At 42.1% G+C, this 18,239-nt stretch overlaps 1 protein-coding gene across 1 annotated transcript in view; it reads right to left on the bottom strand.

Moving 5' to 3' along the window:
* LOC128635989 (coiled-coil domain-containing protein 170-like) overlaps positions 1-18,239 on the bottom strand; it is a 214,938-nt gene that overhangs the window by 88,378 nt on the left and 108,321 nt on the right. The window lies entirely within an intron of this gene.

Below are 18,239 nucleotides of genomic sequence, written 5' to 3'. Positions count from 1 at the left end.
TACATGTCTAAAGATGTCTAAATATGTATATGTATGTATATATATGTCTATATGTGTGTACATATGTATTTATATCTGTATATATGTATTTACAGACAGATATACACATAAATACACACATATATATACATACATACACTCACTGGCCACTTTATTAGGTACACCTGTTCAATTGCTTGGTAGCACACATTGCTAATCAGCCAACTCAATGCATTAAGGCATCTAGACGTGGTGAAGACAACTTGCTGTAGTTCAAACCGAGCATCTGAATGGGAAAGAAAGTGGATTTAAGTGACTTTGAACGTGGCATGGTTGTTGGTGCCAGACGGGCTGGTCTGAGTATTTAAAAAACTGCTGATCTACTGGGATTTTCATGCACAACCATCTCTAGGGTTTACAGAGAATGGTCCAAAAAAGAGAAAATATACAGTGAGCGGCAGTGGTGTGGACAAAAATGCCTTGTTGATGTCAGAGGAGAATGGGCAGACTGGTTTGAGATGATAGAAAGGCAACAGTAAATCAAATAACCATTTGTTACAACCAAGGTATGCAGAATACCATCGCTGAATGCACAATACGTTGAACCCTGAAGCAGATGGGCAACAGCAGCAGAAGACCACAACTCCTGTGCAACTCCTATCAGCAAAGAACAGGCAGCTAAGCACAGGCTCACCAAAATGAGACAATAGAAGATTGGAAAAACGTTGCCTGGTCTGATAAAACTCCATTTCAGCTGCGACATTCAGACGGTAGGGACAGAATTTGGCATAAACAACAAGAAAGCATGGATCCATCCTGTCTTGTATCAATGGTTCAAGCTGGTGGTGGTGTAATGGTGTGGGGGATATTTGTTGGCACACTTTGGGCCCCTTAGTTCCAATTGAGCATTGTTTAAATGCCACGGCCTACCTGAGTATTGTTGCTGACCATGTCCATCCCTTTATGACTACAGTGTACCCATCTTCTAAAGCCTACTTCCAGCAGGATAATGTGCCATGTCATAAAGCTCAAATCAACTCAAACTGGTTTCTTGAACATGACAATGAGTTTACTGTACTCCAATGGAGTCCACAGTCACCAGATCTCAATCCAATAGGGCACCTTTAGGATGTGGTGGAACAGGAGATTCGCATCATGGACGTGCAGCCGACAAATCTGCAGCAAATGTGTGATGCTATCATGTCAATATGGACCAAAATGTTGTAGAGTAAAAAAGAGTAAACACTTTATTTAACATGTATATATATATAAATAGACGAACAATATCAAATTGGATCATTAGAGAAATGGGTATGTGTCTTCCATTACTCTATAATGCATAAATGAATTGATCCAAATAGAAATTTAAAAACAAGGCATAGAAATGGGCATGTGTGGTCAAACGGGGCGTGAGGATACCCACAGTGATCAGTATATGGCATGCAATATAGGGTGCAGCAGATTCATTCAATGCATACAGGTCTATGCGCTCAAAGGCGTCCTCCTACCTGCGTACTGCTGGGACTGAACCCAGTCAGCGGATTGCTAGCTTGTAGCCCTATATCTTAATAGCACACCATGCACATCAAAATAAAGAAATATATCTTGCTGATATCATACTGTTTAAGCACTTGCATACAAACCTCAGTATTAATGATAACACACAATGTAAAATAGCTTATTGTTGTGTTATAGCATACACTATATTCTATACCCAGACATCCACATTCAAAAAACAGAATTTATGTTTACCTGATAAATTACTTTCTCCAACGGTGTGTCCGGTCCACGGCGTCATCCTTACTTGTGGGATATTCTCTTCCCCAACAGGAAATGGCAAAGAGCCCAGCAAAGCTGGTCACATGATCCCTCCTAGGCTCCGCCTTCCCCAGTCATTCGACCGACGTAAAGGAGGAATATTTGCATAGGAGAAATCATATGATACCGTGGTGACTGTAGTTAAAGAAAATAAATTATCAGACCTGATTAAAAAACCAGGGCGGGCCGTGGACCGGACACACCGGTGGAGAAAGTAATTTATCAGGTAAACATAAATTCTGTTTTCTCCAACATAGGTGTGTCCGGTCCACGGCGTCATCCTTACTTGTGGGAACCAATACCAAAGCTTTAGGACACGGATGATGGGAGGGAGCAAATCAGGTCACCTAGATGGAAGGCACCACGGCTTGCAAAACCTTTCTCCCAAAAATAGCCTCAGAAGAAGCAAAAGTATCAAATTTGTAAAATTTAGTAAAAGTGTGCAGTGAAGACCAAGTCGCTGCCTTACATATCTGATCAACAGAAGCCTCGTTCTTGAAGGCCCATGTGGAAGCCACGGCCCTAGTGGAATGAGCTGTGATTCTTTCAGGAGGCTGCCGTCCGGCAGTCTCGTAAGCCAATCTGATGATGCTTTTAAGCCAAAAAGAGAGAGAGGTAGAAGTTGCTTTTTGACCTCTCCTTTTACCAGAATAAACAACAAACAAGGAAGATGTTTGTCTGAAATCCTTTGTAGCATCTAAATAGAATTTTAGAGCACGAACTACATCCAAATTGTGCAACAAACGTTCCTTCTTTGAAACTGGATTCGGACACAAAGAAGGCACGACTATCTCCTGGTTAATGTTTTTGTTAGAAACAACTTTCGGAAGAAAACCAGGTTTAGTACGCAAAACCACCTTATCTGCATGGAACACCAGATAAGGAGGAGAACACTGCAGAGCAGATAACTCTGAAACTCTTCTAGCAGAAGAAATTGCAACCAAAAACAAAACTTTCCAAGATAATAACTTAATATCTACGGAATGTAAGGGTTCAAACGGAACCCCCTGAAGAACTGAAAGAACTAAATTGAGACTCCAAGGAGGAGTCAAGGGTTTGTAAACAGGCTTGATTCTAACCAGAGCCTGAACAAAAGCTTGAACATCTGGCACAGCCGCCAGCTTCTTGTGAAGTAAAACAGATAAAGCAGAAATCTGTCCCTTCAAAGAACTTGCAGATAATCCTTTCTCCAAACCTTCTTGAAGAAAGGATAGAATCTTAGGAATTTTTATCTTGTTCCATGGGAATCCTTTAGATTCACACCAACAGATATATTTTTTCCATATTTTATGGTAGATTTTTCTAGTTACAGGCTTTCTGGCTTGAACAAGAGTATCAATGACAGAATCTGAGAACCCTCGCTTTGATAAAATCAAGCGTTCAATCTCCAAGCAGTCAGTTGGAGTGAGGCCAGATTCGGATGTTCGAACGGACCTTGAACAAGAAGGTCCTGTCTCAAAGGTAGCTTCCATGGTGGAGCCGATGACATATTCACCAGGTCTGCATACCAAGTCCTGCGTGGCCACGCAGGAGCTATCAAGATCACCAATGCCCTCTCCTGATTGATCCTGGCTACCAGCCTGGGGATGAGAGGAAACGGTGGGAATACATAAGCTAGGTTGAAGGTCCAAGGTGCTACTAGTGCATCTACTAGAGTCGCCTTGGGATCCCTGGATCTGGACCCGTAGCAAGGAACCTTGAAGTTCTGATGAGAGGCCATCAGATCCATGTCTGGAATGCCCCACAATTGAGTAATTTGGGCAAAGATTTCCGGATGGAGTTCCCACTCCCCCGGATGAAATGTCTGACGACTCAGAAAATCCGCTTCCCAATTTTCCACTCCTGGGATGTGGATTGCAGACAAGTGGCAGGAGTGAGTCTCCGCCCATTGAATGATTTTGGTCACTTCTTCCATCGCCAGGGAACTCCTTGTTCCCCCTTGATGGTTGATATACGCAACAGTCGTCATGTTGTCTGATTGAAACCGTATGAATTTGGCCTTTGCTAGCTGAGGCCAAGCCTTGAGAGCATTGAATATCGCTCTCAGTTCCAGAATATTTATCGGGAGAAGAGATTCTTCCCGAGACCAAAGGCCCTGAGCTTTCAGGAGTTCCCAGACCGCGCCCCAGCCCACCAGACTGGCGTCGGTCGTGACAATGACCCACTCTGGTCTGCGGAAGCTCATCCCCTGTGACAGGTTGTCCAGGGTCAGCCACCAACGGAGTGAATCTCTGGTCCTCTGATCTACTTGTATCGTCGGAGACAAGTCTGTATAATCCCCATTCCACTGACTGAGCATGCACAGTTGTAATGGTCTCAGATGAATTCGCGCAAAAGGAACTATGTCCATTGCCGTGACCATCAAACCTATTACTTCCATGCACTGCACTATGGAAGGAAGAGGAACAGAATGAAGTACTTGACAAGAGCTTAGAAGTTTTGATTTTCTGGCCTCTGTCAGAAAAATCCTCATTTCTAAGGAGTCTATTATTGTTCCCAAGAAGGGAACTCTTGTTGACGGAGATAGAGAACTTTTTTCTACGTTCACTTTCCACCCGTGAGATCTGAGAAAGGCCAGGACAATGTCCGTATGAGCCTTTGCTTGTGGTAGGGACGACACTTGAATCAGTATGTCGTCCAAGTAAGGTACTACTGCAATGCCCCTTGGACATAGCACCGCTAGAAGGGACCCTAGTACCTTTGTGAAAATTCTTGGAGCAGTGGCTAATCCGAATGGAAGTGCCACAAACTGGTAATGCTTGTCCAGAAAGGCGAACCTTAGGAACCGATGATGTTCCTTGTGGATAGGAATATGTAGATACGCATCCTTTAAATCCACCGTGGTCATGAATTGACCTTCCTGGATGGAAGGAAGAATTGTCCGAATGGTTTCCATTTTGAACGATGGAACCTTGAGGAACTTGTTTAGGATCTTGAGATCTAAGATTGGTCTGAATGTTCCCTCTTTTTTGGGAACTATGAACAGATTGGAGTAGAATCCCATCCCTTGTTCTCCTAATGGAACAGGATGAATCACTCCCATTTTTAACAGGTCTTCTACACAATGTAAGAATGCCTGTCTTTTTATGTGGTCTGAAGACAATTGAGACCTGTGGAACCTCCCCCTTGGGGGAAGCCCCTTGAATTCCAGAAGATAACCTTGGGAGACTATTTCTAGCGCCCAAGGATCCAGAACATCTCTTGCCCAAGCCTGAGCGAAGAGAGAAAGTCTGCCCCCCACCAGATCCGGTCCCGGATCGGGGGCCAACATCTCATGCTGTCTTGGTAGCAGTGGCAGGTTTCTTGGCCTGCTTACCCTTGTTCCAGCCTTGCATTGGCCTCCAGGCTGGCTTGGCTTGAGAAGTATTACCCTCTTGCTTAGAGGATGTAGCACTTGGGGCTGGTCCGTTTCTGCGAAAGGGACGAAAATTTGGTTTATTTTTAGCCTTGAAAGACCTATCCTGAGGAAGGGCGTGGCCCTTACCCCCAGTGATATCAGAAATAATCTCTTTCAAGTCAGGGCCAAACAGCGTTTTCCCCTTGAAAGGTATGTTAAGCAATTTGTTCTTGGAAGACGCATCCGCTGACCAAGATTTTAAACACCAAAAAACTCTAAGCCATCTCCGTGGAGATGTTGCCTGTACAACGGCAAAGAGAATGACTGGGGAAGGCGGAGCCTAGGAGGGATCATGTGACCAGCTTTGCTGGGCTCTTTGCCATTTCCTGTTGGGGAAGAGAATATCCCACAAGTAAGGATGACGCCGTGGACCGGACACACCTATGTTGGAGAAATGTTACTAAGCTCATTCTCAGTGTATAGTCTCTTACTGAGATTGTTGGCTCCAACAACCGTATAGTTAGTACATTTGTTCAAAGTCTACAAATAATATAAGGGTATAAATAATTATCTTTCTATTCGGTGTAGCGTTATCAAATTTTAGGTGGTAGCTAAATGCTGACAACAGACCACCATAACCACCAAAAAAAGGGTGGGTCTCATGGACTCTTGCCAATATGAAAGAAATTAATTTATCAGGTAAGTTCTTACATAAATTATGTTTTCTTTCAGGTAATTGTCAAGAGTCCATGAGCTAGTGACGTATGGGATAGAAATACCCAAGATGTGGAAGTCCACAGAAGAGTCACTAGAGAGGGAGGGATAAAATAAAAACAGCTATTTCTGCTGAAAAAATTAAATCCACAAAATTTTTTTTTTTTTTTAATAAAATTTCACATAAATTTCAAGAAAAAAACTTAAATCATAAGCAGAAGAATCAAACTGAGACTGTCGCCTGAAGAATTTTTCTACCAAAGACTGCTTCAGAAGAAGCAAATATATCAAAATGGTAAAATTTAGTACATGTATGCAAAGAAGACCAAGTTGCTGCTTTGCAAATCTGATCAACCAAAGCTTCATTCTTAAAATCCCAAGAAGTGGCGACTGATCTAGTAGAATGAGCTGTAATTCTCTGAGGCGGAGACTGTCCTGCCTCCAAATAAGCCTTGTGAATCAAAAGCTTTAACCAAGATGCCAAGGAAATTGCAGAGGCTTTCTGACCTTTCCTAGGACCAGAAAAAACAACAAATAGACTAGAAGTCTTCCTGAAATCTTTAGTAGCTTCAACTTAATATTTCAAAGCTCTTACAACATCCAAAGAATGTAAAGATCTTTCAAGAGTATTCTTAGGATTCGGACACAAGGAAGGAACAACAATTTCCCTACTAATGTTAGAATTCACAAATTTAGGAAGAAATTTAAACGAAGTCTGCAAAACAGCCTTATCCTGATGGAAAATCAGTAAGGGAGACTCACAAGAGAGAGTAGACAATTCAGAGACTCTTCTAGCTGAAGAGATAGCCAAAAGAAACAACTAGAAAGTAGTTTGATATCCATAAAAAAGCATAGGCTCAAAAGGAGGAGCCTGCAAAGCCTTCAAAACCAAATTAAGACTCCAAGGAGGAGAAATTGATTTAATAACAGGCTTGATACGCACCAAAGCCTGAACAAAACAGTGAATATCATGAAGTTTAGCAATCTTTCTGTAAAATAAAACAGAGAGAGCAGAGATTTGTCCCTTCAAAGTACTTGCAGACAAACCTTTATCCAAACCATCCTGAAGAAACTGTATAATTGTAGGAATTCTAAAAGAATGCCAAGAGAATTTATGAGAAAAACACCATGAAATGTAGGTTTTCCAAACCCGATAATAAATCTTTCTTGAAACAGACTTACGAGCCTGTAGCATAGTATTAATCACTGAGTCAGAGAAACCTCTATGACTAAGCACTAAGCGTTCAATTTCCATAACTTCAAATTTAGCAATTTGAGATCCTGATGGAAAAACGGCCCTTGAGACAGAAGATCTGGCCTTAAAGGAAGTAGCCAAGGTTGGCAACTGGACATTCGGACAAGATCCACATACCAAAACCTGTGAGGCCATGCTGGTGCTATCAGAAACACATGCACTTGTTCCATTATGATCTTGGAGATCACCCTTGGAAGAAGAACTAGAGGCGGAAAAATGTAAGCAGGTTGGTAAAACCAAGGAACTGCTAATGCATCCACCATCTCCGTTTGAGGATCCCTGGACCTGGAAAGATACCTGGGAAGTTTCTCGTTTAGATGGGACACCATGAGATCTATTTCTGGAAGACCCCACATCTGTACAATCTGACAAAATACATCTGGATGGAGAGACCACTCCCCTGGATGTAAAGGCTGAGGGCTGAGATAATCTGCTTCCCAATTGTCTACACCTGGGATATGTATAGCAGAAATTAGACAGGAGTTGGACTCCGCCCAAGAAAGTATTTGAGATACTTCTTTTTTATTGCTAAAGGACTGCAAGTCCCACCCTGATGATAATATATATAATCCCTGCACCATTGATTCAGCATGCAAAGCTGCAGAGGTCTCATATGAAAATGAGCAAAGGGAATTGCGTCCGATGCTGCAGTCATGAGACCTAAAACTTCCATGCTCATAGTCACTGAAGGGAATGATCAAGACTGAAGGTTTTGACAGGCAGAAACCAATTTCATTTGTCTCTTGTCTGTTAAAGACAGAGTCATGGACACTGAATCTATCTGGAAACCTAAAAAGGTAACCCTTGTCTGAGGAATCAAGAAACTCTTTGGTAAATTTATCCTCCAACCATGTTTTTGAGTAATCTGGAGTAATCACAGGAGGTTTATAAACAGAATTTAAATGTTTACTGGATGTATTATCAAGAGGACCAGACTCCTCAATATCCAAAGTTATCAACACTTCTTTTAATAAAGAACGAATATACTCAATCTTAAAAAGATAAGATGATTTATCAGTGTCAACGTCTGAAGTAGGATCTTCTGAATCAGAAGTGGATATATCAGTGTGTTGTCAGTCATTACAAATTTCATCAGTATTATGAGAAGTTTTTAAAGACCTTTTGCGTTTATTTGAAGCCGGTATTGCAGCCATAGCCTTCTGTATCGCATCAGCAATATAATTTTTCATATCAACAGAGATATCATGTACTTTAGATGTTGAAGGAACAACAGATACTGTACTAGCACTAATAGAAACATTTTCTGAATGCAAAAGCTTATCATGACAACTGTTACATACTACAGCTGGAGATATAGGGCCCTATTTATCAAATGTCTTGGGGACCTGATCCGACAGTGCGGATCAGGTCCGCAACACATCACTGAATACGGAGAGCAATACGCTCTCCGTATTCAGCATTGTACCAGCAACTCACAAGAGCTGCTGGTGCAACGCTGCCCCATGCAGACTTGCGGCCAATGGGCCGCCAGCAGGGGGTGTCAATCAACCTGATCATACTCAATCGGGTTGAATTCTGGCAATTCCTGTCCACCTGCTCAGAGCAGGTGGACAGGGTTATGGAGCAGCAGTCTTTGTGACCGCTGCTCCATAACTTGTGTTTCTAGCGAGTCTGAAGACTCACCAGAAACACGGGCCGTCAAGCTCCGTTTGGAGCTTGATAGATAGGCCCCTTAATCTCCACTAGCTTATAACTAGACATGTGCATGGCAAAAAAATTTGGTTCGGTTCGTATCGATTCGGATTTTTTAGAATTTCGGTTCGGAGCGATTCAAATTCGGAAAAATTTTAATCAATTTGGTTCGGATTTGTTTCGGATTCATTCGGATTCGAATAAATTCGGTTCGGATTTGTTTCGGATTCATTCGGATTCAAATTAATTCGGCTGGATTCGGTTCGGAAATTCGGAATTTCGGTAAATGTTAGGTGGGATTAGACTTATACTGTACAATAGTAGTGTAATCCATGGCCATCCGAATTTACCGAATAAATCCGAAGTAATTCAGATTTATTCGGTAAATTCGGCAGTATTTTAATTCGGAAATTCGGTTCGATCCGAATTGCTGAATTTGCCGAATTTCCAAATCAATCCGAAACGAATTGCACATATCTACTTATAACAGATACACTTAGCTATGGTAGAAGTGTGTTCAGGCAGCATGGTTCATACAGCAGCTTCTGAGACAGAATCAGATTAAGATAGAATCAGATTGAGATATCTTGTAAAATGTAAAAGAAAAAATACAGGTATACCTCACTTTACAGTGCTTCACTTTACAGCGATTCGCTAATACAGCGCTTTGTGGAGCTGAAGTTCAACCTCCAAGGATTTTGAAACAGTGCTGTAAATCATTGTGAGATTGCGGGAAAAGTGACTAGCACCATTTTGCTATGCGCAGTTCACTCTGTTAACTGCATTGTAGTGCAATCTGTGTCTCAGTGTTATAGTCTGGAAAATTGTACTACAGTAATTGTCACTATTTTACAGGTACAGTATTTATTAAATACTAATTGAATACTTGCTGTGCTAGTGTTAAACTAAACGTAGCACGCACCCCTAATATATGTTAGTTCAAACATGTTTTTAAGATTTTAAACACTGAAAAGAAAGCTAAAACTGCCTTGTTTCACTTTAAGGCGGTTTTCACTTTACAGCGGGGCTCCGGTCCCTAACCCGCTGTATGAGCGGGGTATACCTGTATAAAGAAGGCAAGGAGCATGTAGGAAGTGGAGTAAAAAATAAAACTTTTTTGGCGCCAAGAATGAAGCACGATGCAAAAGGAAGTTGAGAAATTTAACAACCTAGCGTCAACTAAGACGCAGAAAATGCCGAACTTGCATCATCACAGATGCATATTCGGACCAAAACATTGGCTGATTCAATCAGCCAATCAGATTTTCCTACCTTAATTCCGATTGGCTGATAGAATCCTATCAGCCAATCGGAATTCGAGGGACGCCATCTTGGATGACGTCATTTAAAGGAACCTTCATTCGTCATGTAGTCGTCGAGGAAGAAGGATGTTCCGCGCCGGAGGTCTTGAAGATAGAGCCGCTCCTCGTCGGATGAAGATAGAAGATGCCGCTTGGATGAAGATGTCTGCCGGTTCGAATGTCCTCTTCTGCCTGGATAGGATGAAGACTTCTGCCACTCCGGATGTCCTCTTTTGGTCCATCGGTGCCCGGCTGGGTGAACACGGCTCAAGGTAGGGTGATCTTCAGGGGGGTAGTGTTAGGTTTATTTAAGGGGGGTTTGGGTTAGAGTAGGGGTATGTGGGTGGTGGGTTTTAATGTTGGCGGGGGGTTGTATTTTAAAGCCAAAAGAGCTGATTACTTTGGGGCATGCCCCGCAAAAAGCCATTTTAAGGGCTGGTAAAAGAGCTGGTTACTTTTTAATTTAGAATAGAGTAGGGACCTTTATTATTTTGGGGGGCTTTTTTATTTTATTAGGGGGCTTAGAGTAGGTGTAATTAGCCTAATATTCTTGTAATCTTTTTTATTTTTTGTAATTTAGTGTTTTGTTTTTTTTGTAATTTAGTTTAGTTTATTTAATTGTATGTAATTTTAGGTAATTTATTTAATTAATTTATTGATAGTGTAGTGTTAGGTTTAATTGTAACTTAGGTTAGGATTTATTTAACAGGTAATTTTGTAATTATTTTAACTAGGTAGCTATTAAATAGTTAATAACTATTTAATAGCTATTGTACCTAGTTAAAATAAATACAAAGTTGCCTGTAAAATAAATATAAATCCTAAAATAGCTACAAAATAATTATTCGTTATATTGTAGCTATATTAGGGTTTATTTTACAGGTAAGTATTTAGTTTTAAATAGGAATACTTTAGTTAATAAGATTTAATTTATTTCGTTAGATTAAAATTATATTTAATTTAGGGGGGTGTTAGGCTTAGGGTTAGACTTAGCTTTAGGGGTTAATACATTTATTAGAGTAGCGGCAAGGTCCGGTCGGCAGATTAGGGGTTAATACTTGAAGTTAGGTGGCGGCGACGTTGGGGAGGGCAGATTAGGGGTTAATACTATTTATTATAGGGTTTGCGAGACGGGAGTGCGGCGGTTTAGGGGTTAAAACATTTATTAGAGTAGCGGCGAGGTCCGGTCGGCAGATTAGGGGTTAATAAGTGTAGTTAGGTAGCGGCAACGTTGGGGGGGCAGATTAGGGGTTAATAAATATTATGTAGGTGTCGGCGATGTTAGGGGCAGCAGATTAGGGGTTCATAGGGATAATGTAGGTTGCGGCGGTGTGCGGTCGGCAGATTAGGGGTTAAAAAAATTATTATAGTGGCGGCGATGTGGGGGGACCTCGGTTTAGGGGTACATAGGTAGTTTATGGGTGTTAGTGTACTTTATAGCACAGTAGTTAAGAGCTTTATAAACCGGCGTTAGCCCATAAAGCTCTTAACTACTGACTTTTTTTTGCGGCTGGAGTCTTGTCGGTAGAGGGTCTACCGCTCACTTCAGCCAAGACTCTAAATACCGGCGTTAGGAAGATCCCATTGAAAAGATAGGATACGCAATTGGGGTAAGGGGATCTGCGGTATGGAAAAGTCGCGGCTTGAAAGTGAGCGTTAGACCTTTACCTACACGACTCTAAATACAAGCGGGCGGCCAAAAGCAGCGTTAGGAGCCATTAATGCTGCTTTTGACGGCTACCACAGAACTCTAAATCTAGGCGTATGTTAGGTTACTTGCTAATTTAAACTTACATTTTTCACAGGTAAGTTTTTATTTATTTTAAGATAGGGATATTGTATTTTTAAAATAAAGTTAGGGGGTGATAGGTTTAGGTGTTAATAGATTAATTTATTTTTTTGCGATGTGGGGGGCTGGCGGTTTAGGGGTTAATAGGTTTATTTAGTGGCGGTGATCGGGAGGCCAGAGGTTTAGAGGTTAATCACTTTATTTAGTGGCGGTGGTGCCCGGGAGCGGCGGAATAGGGGTTAATAGCTTTATTATAGTGGCGGCAACGTTTGGGGTGCGGGGGAATAGGGGTTAATAACTTTTATTAGTGGCGGCGATGTCGAGAGCGGCAGATTAGGGGTTAATAACTTTATTTAGGTATCGGCGAGGTCGGGGGTGGCAGATTAGGGGTTAATAACTTTATTTAGGTGTCGGCGATGTCGGGGGCGGCAGATTAGGGGTGTTTAGACTTGGGGTTTATATTAGGCTGTTGGGTTTAAATGAAACTTTTTTCCCCCCATAGACATCAATGGGGTTGCGTTACGGCGATCGCCATTCCGCTCTTCAAGTGTTAGTTTTTTTTCTAACACTCTCTCCCCATTGATGTCTATGGAGAAAGCGTGCAAGAGCACGTCAAAACAGCCCTTGGATTTTGTCCGGTATGGAGCTCATCACCACCATTTCGCACGCACAAGGCGGCTTTTTAGAAACTTTTGTTGCGTTCGTTTCGCACCCTCTATAGCGCAAAACTTGTAATCTAGGTGTAAGTCAGCTGTTCTATGGTTATTGTTTGAGTACAAGACATCTTTTTCCTTTGTTTGCTGTCACTAAGGGCTCAATTCTAAAAAGGTCTCTGTGCCGGAGAGATTCTATAAGATGCTGCCAGTACTTCTATTTCCCTGGTACAATTCTATAAAGCCACTTTTTACCCTGAAAACATGGTGTCTCGCTAAGGGGAGTGAACTGCACAATTAAAATCTTAATTTAAAAATCTTACAAAACTAATAATTGAACCATTCACACAAACATACACAGGACAAAGTGGATTGTTAAGGTGCATCAACGTAAGTACACTGGATGCGCAAAAAAACACTTAGGGCTAGATTACAAGTGGAGAGCTAAATAATTGTGCCCGCAAACTGACAAAATGTGCCCGTTTGCGAACGTGTATTAATTAACCAGCCATTACAAGTGGCTGGTTATTGCTACTCGAGCTTGCAGTAACAATTAGCGCACCGAAAATTAACCAGAGATTGGATCTCTGGTTAATTATCTAAAAAGTGACCCAAATGCCCCCCAAAATAGAAGGCATTATAGATTTTTTATTTAAAAAAAAAAAAGTAAAACATTTTTTAAAATAAAAAAAACTGTACTAGGCAGTTTCAGGGCTTTAAAGCTGGTGGGAGTGCATATTAACACATAAATAACAAAATGTATGCTTACCTGATAAATTATTTTCTTTCCTGGCATGGAGAGTCCACAAATCCATTCTAATTACTAGTGGGAATTCAACTTCTAGCCACCAGGAGGAGACAAAGAACACCCTAGTAAAGCTGTTAAAGGGACACTATACTCAAACATTTTCTCTCATGATTAAGGTAGAGAATAAAATTTTAAACAACATTATCTAATTTGCTTCATTCTTTAGATATACTTTAATGAAGAAATAGCAATGCACACGGTGAACCAATTACAGGAGGCATCTATGTGCAGCTACCAATCAGCAGCTACTAAGCATATCTAGATATGCTTTTCAGCAAAGAATATTAAGATAATGAAGCAAAATAGATAATAAAAGTAAATTAGAAAGTTGTTTATAATTGTATGCTCTTTCTAAATCAAGAAAGAAAAAATGTGGGTTTCGTGTCCCTTTAAGTATCACTCCTACTTACCATAAGCCCCCAGCCATTCAGCCGAAGGAATATGGAAAGAGAAGCTGTCTTAAATCAAATTAAGGGAGGGTCGTGGACTCTGCATGCCAGGAAATAAAATAATTTATCAGGTAAGCATACATTTTGTTATTTATGTGTTAATATGTGTACATTGTGGTTGAATAAACAGTTCCCATAGACTGCAATGTAAAGGCACTTTTCAGTGCGTTTTTTTTTTCTAACACCCCACTCCCACCAGTGGCATGGAGAGTCCACAAATCCATTCTATTTATTAGTGGGAACCAATACCCAAGCTAGAGGACACAGAATGGAAGGGCAGGAGAACAAGACAGGCGGACCTAAACAGAAGGCACCACCGCTTGAAGAACTTAAAAGAAGCCTCAGCTGAGGCAAAAGTATCAAATTTGTAGAATTTGGAAAAGGTATGCAACAAGGACCAAGTGGCTGCCTTGCGGATTTGTTCCACAGAAGCTTCATTTTTAAAAGCCCAGGAAGAAGAGGCAGCCCTAGTGGAATGAGCCCTACGCTTACCAGAGAAAACAACGAACAGGGCATAGATTGCCAAAAATCTTTAGTTGCTTGTAGATTGTACATTTTAGAGAACGTACAACATCCAGATTATGCAACAGGCGTTCCTTCTGAGAAGAAGGATTAGGACAAAACAAAGGAACAACAATTTCCTGATTGACGTTGCGATTCAACACTACCTTGGGAAGAAATGCCAACTTAGTACGAAGGACCACCTTATCCGCATGAAAAATAAGGTAAGGGAAATCACACTGCAGAGCCGAAAGCTCAGAAACTCTGCGAGCAGAAGAAATAGCAAGGAGAAACAAAAGTTTCCTAGATAACAACATAATATCAACCAGATGCATAGGCTCAAACAGAGCCTGCTACAAAACTTTAAGAGCAAGGTTAAGGCTCCAAGGAGGAGCAACAGGTTTAAACATAGGCCTGATTCTGACCAAGGCCTGAACAAAAGATTGAACATCTGGCAGATCTGCCAGACGGTTATGCAAAAGAATAGACAGTGCAGAGATCTGACCCTTCAGCGTACTGACTGATAAACCTTTCTCCAGGCCATACTGAAGAAAAGACAAAATGCGGGGAACCCTCACCCGACTCCAAGAGAAACCCTTCGATTTGCACCAATAAAGGTATTTACGCCATACCTTATGGTAAATCTTGCGAGTAACTGATTTACGAGCCTGAAGCATGGTATCAATGACCTTCTCAGAAAAACCATGCCTAGACAAAACTAAGTGTTCAATCTCCAAGAAGTCAGCTTTAGAGAATCTAGATGTGGGTGGAGGAATGGACCCTGAAGTAGAAGGCCCTTCCTCAAAGGCAACCTCCAAGGGGGAAGAGATGACATCTTCACCAGATCTGCAAACCAAATTCTGCGAGGCCAGGCAGGGGCTCTTGGAATCAATGAGACCCTCTCCTGTTTGATACAAGCAATTACTCGAGGAAGGAAGGCAAATGGAGGAAACGGGTACACGAGAACGAAGCTTGCGCATCTCTTGATCTTGACCCGTACCTTGGGAGCTTGGCGTTTAGACAAGACACTATCAGATCCAACTCCGGAACCCCTCACCTGCGGGTTATCATCGATAACACATCCGGATAAAGGGCCCACTCCCCTGGATGAAAGGTTTGCCTACCTGCTTATATAACCGCTTCCCATTTGTCCAACCCTGGGATGTGGATGGCAGAGAGGTGACAATCGTGAGACTCCGCCCAATGGAGAATGTGAGTCACCTCCTTCATATACGCCACCAAGGTGATGTTGTCCGACTGGAACTTGATAAACCAAACCAAACACAGTTGAAGCCAAGATGCTAGACCATTGAAGATTGCACTCAACTCTAGGATATTTATTGGGAGAGAAGACTCCTCTCGAGTCCAAAGACCTTGAGCCTTTGAAGAACCCCAAACTGCTCCCCAGCCCAACAGGCTGGCACCTGTGGTCACAGTCTCCCAGGATGGTCTCAGGAAGCATGTGCCCTGAGACAGATGGTCCTGGGAAATCCACCAGGATAGATAGTCTCTCATCATGAAGTCCAGAACTATCCTCTGAGAAAGGTCTGAGTGGTCTCTGTTCCATTGTCTGAGCATGTATAACTGCAGAGGTCTCAGATGAAACGGGCAAAAGGAATAATGTCTATAGAAGCAACCATTAGACCACTTACCGCCATACACTGAGCCACTGATGGACGGATAGAGGACTGAAGTGAAAGACAAGAAGCAAGAATTTTGGATTTTCTGACATTTTCTGGCACTAGGGAACTCTTCTCCAGAAGTAATTCCACCCATGGGAATGTAGAATAGACAACAGCGAGTCTGTATGGGATTTTGCTAAATGAAAATATGGCGCCTGAACAAAGATATCGTCCAGGTATGCAATCCCTTGAGATCTGACCAAATTGGCCCCTAGAACCTTTGTAAAGATCAGAGGAGCTGTGGCAATGCTGAAGGGAAGGGCAACAAATTGGAAGTGTTTGTCTAGAAAGGCAAACCGCAGGAACTGGTGATGTTCCCTGTGAATAGGAACATGAAGATAAGCGTCCTTTAGCTCTATGGTAGTCATAAACTGACCCTACTGAACCAAGGGTAGAATGTAACGTATAGTTTCCATTTTGAAGGAGGGAACCTTGAGAAATTTGTTGAGACACTTGAGGTCCAATATGGGTCGACCAGTTACCTCTTTCTTGGTAACCACGAAAAGGTTTGAATAGAATCCTTGACCCTGTTCCGTCAAAGGAACTGGTACAATCACTTCCAGAGAAGATAGATCCTTTACGCAGTTTAAGAAGGCCTCTCTCTTCACCTGGATTACAGATAACCGTGACCAGGAAAATCTGCCCCTGGGGGGACAAGACTTGAACCCTATCCTGTATCCCTGGGAGACTACTTCCACAGCCCAAGTATCTGGGACATTGCGGATCCAAGCCTGTTGAAAGAAGGACAGCCTGCCCCCTACTTGATCCAAGACTGGATCGGGAGTGGCCCCTTCATGCTGACTTAGAGGAAGGTTTCTTGGATTGTTTTCCTTTATTCCAAGGTTGACTAGACTTCCATCAAGTCCTGGAATGCTCCGTCTTGGAAGAGGAGGAGGAAGGCTTTTGTCCCTTGAAGTTGCGAAAGGAACGAAAATTAGAATTCTGGCGACCCTTAGGACTAACTTTCTTGTCCTGAGGTAGGAAAGCTCCCTTTCCACCAGTAACTTCGGGAAATGATCTCTGTAGACCAGGACCAAATAAAGTCTTGCTCTTAAAAGGTAAAGACAGAAGTTTGGACTTGGATGTTACATCCGTAGACCAAGATTTCTAAACCTAAGTAGGCACCGCTATAAACCTCAGCTCTGCTGAGGTGACTCACCACTCCGGATAACCAGCAAGTGATTTCCGACCATGAGATATGGAAAACAGTCCTCTGCAGACCGGAATAGCCAAGAAACACCGGTAACGCCACCTAGAGAGCAAACTTAAGTGAGGACCAGGAGCTGCGTAGCTGAGTCTATCTCAGAGCAATATGAGGAAACAGCCAGGAGGTCATGTGACTGCAGATCAAACTAACTGCGACACAAGAGAAAAAGTGCGCGAATAAGCAGCGCTATAGTTTCACACAAAAATACTGGCATCTTTAGCTCCTCAACAGTATCGCATTAAACACCATGCCATTAATAAAAATGACCCCCAAAATTCCTGAGACCAGTGTAGATTCCAACCCGTTCTCAGGTACAGTTCCACAATACAGATTAACCCCTCAAGAGCCAGTACACTATCAAGTGCCTCTATTAAAAGGATATCTATTAGCCTTTATAATTAATAAATCCCCTTTAGCAGTGTCCAGCCACTATTGCCCCTCAGTGCATATCCCAAATATGAAGAGATAAATAAAGTGAGTCCCTGGTCCACATATATTAACTACTTAAGTGCTGTATCCTTCTCACCCAGATGGCAAAAGCACTTACCTTGTGGATCGGTTGCAGGGCAGGTACAGCAACACAGGTATGACAGACTCAGCCGACCTCTGACAGGGACCTGTAGAAAAAGAAAAACACAGTAACCAACCCTGGTTTTCTATAGAGGGGTAGCATACATGTTAGAAGGTAAGCAGGGACTACCTCGCCGTCTTCTAACTGCTAAAAGCCACCATTATTCTTACTAAAGAGTATTACATGGACACAGCATAGCCCCAAGCTTTGCTTGCAGGGAAAAGAACCCATTAAAGGATTAACATCTTCAGACACCATCTTCGAACATCCTTCTGATGAATGACTGTGGGGTTATGGGAAGTAGGAGTGATACTTAACAGGTTGTTCTTTCCCACTAGTAATTAGAATGTATTCGTGCACTCTACATGCCATTGGAAATATAAACGTGATGATTCCCATGGACCCAGAAACTCCACACAGCAGGCACAGCAGGTTTTAAATCCATTTTAATAGTGATGAAAGGCAAGAAACCAAACGTTTCGGCTCTCACAGGAGCCTTTGTCAATGGTATCCAAACGGACT

Source organism: Bombina bombina, chromosome 1 (assembly GCF_027579735.1).
Source record: "Bombina bombina isolate aBomBom1 chromosome 1, aBomBom1.pri, whole genome shotgun sequence".
Lineage (NCBI taxonomy): Eukaryota > Metazoa > Chordata > Amphibia > Anura > Bombinatoridae > Bombina > Bombina bombina.
This window is presented reverse-complemented; position numbering and strand designations above follow the sequence as displayed.